Consider the following 986-nt stretch of genomic DNA (forward strand, 5'->3'; position numbering starts at 1 on the left):
GACTTTTCGTTTATCCCTAGCTGCTCTTAAAATTCTCTCTTAATCTTTGGTTTTGGTAAGTTTGATTATAATATGTTTTGGTGACTTTCTTTTGGGATCTACCTTATGTGGGGTTCAATGAGCATCTTGGATAGATATCTTGTCATCTTTCACAATATCAGGGAAGTTTTCTGCCAGCAAATCTTCAACAATTCTCTCTGTATTTTCTGCTATCCCCCCTTTCTGGTACTCCAATCACTCGTAGGTTATTCCTCTTGATAGAGTTTCACATAATTCTTAGGGTGTCTTCATTTTTTTAAATCCTTTAATCTGATTTTTCCTCAAATAAGTTGGTATCAAGAGCTTCATTTTCAGTCTCACAATTCTGACTTCCATTGCCTCAGTTCTGCTTCTATGACTTTCTATAGAGTTGTCTAATTCTGAAATTTTATTGTTAATCCTCTGGGATTCTGATTGTTGTCTCTCTAGGGATTCTTGCTGCCTGTTAAATTTGCCATTATGCTCGTCTCTAATCTTTTTAATATCCTCTGTTGCATGTTCTGCATTTTGCTTAATTTCCTTCCTAATTTCTTGAAGAGTTCTGTATATTAACTTTTTGTGTTCTGCCTCTGGTAATTCTGAGGAGTTTTCCTCCTCTGGAAAATTTCTAGATTCTTCATTTTGGGAGCTTGCTGAAGCTATCATGCATTGCCTCTTTATGTGATTTGATATTGACTATTGTCTCTGAGCCATCAATAAGTTATTATATTTATTAAGTTTATGTTTGTTTACTCTGTCCTAGCTTCTTGTTTTGTTTTGGTATGCCCAAATAGGCTGCTCGTGTGTGCTAGTTTGATTATTGGCACTTTTGAAGCTCTAATATCCTGTCACCAGGTGATTAGATCTGTTACTAGGTATGTGAGCTCAGGAGTCCGCCCACTCCTCCTGTATGTATTCAGCTCAGGTGCCCAGGTAGATAGCTACCAAGTGTATGGTGTAGGTTCTCA

The sequence above is a fragment of the Trichechus manatus genome, unplaced genomic scaffold (assembly GCF_000243295.1).
Source record: "Trichechus manatus latirostris isolate Lorelei unplaced genomic scaffold, TriManLat1.0 scaffold00021, whole genome shotgun sequence".
NCBI classification, from domain to species: Eukaryota; Metazoa; Chordata; class Mammalia; order Sirenia; family Trichechidae; genus Trichechus; species Trichechus manatus.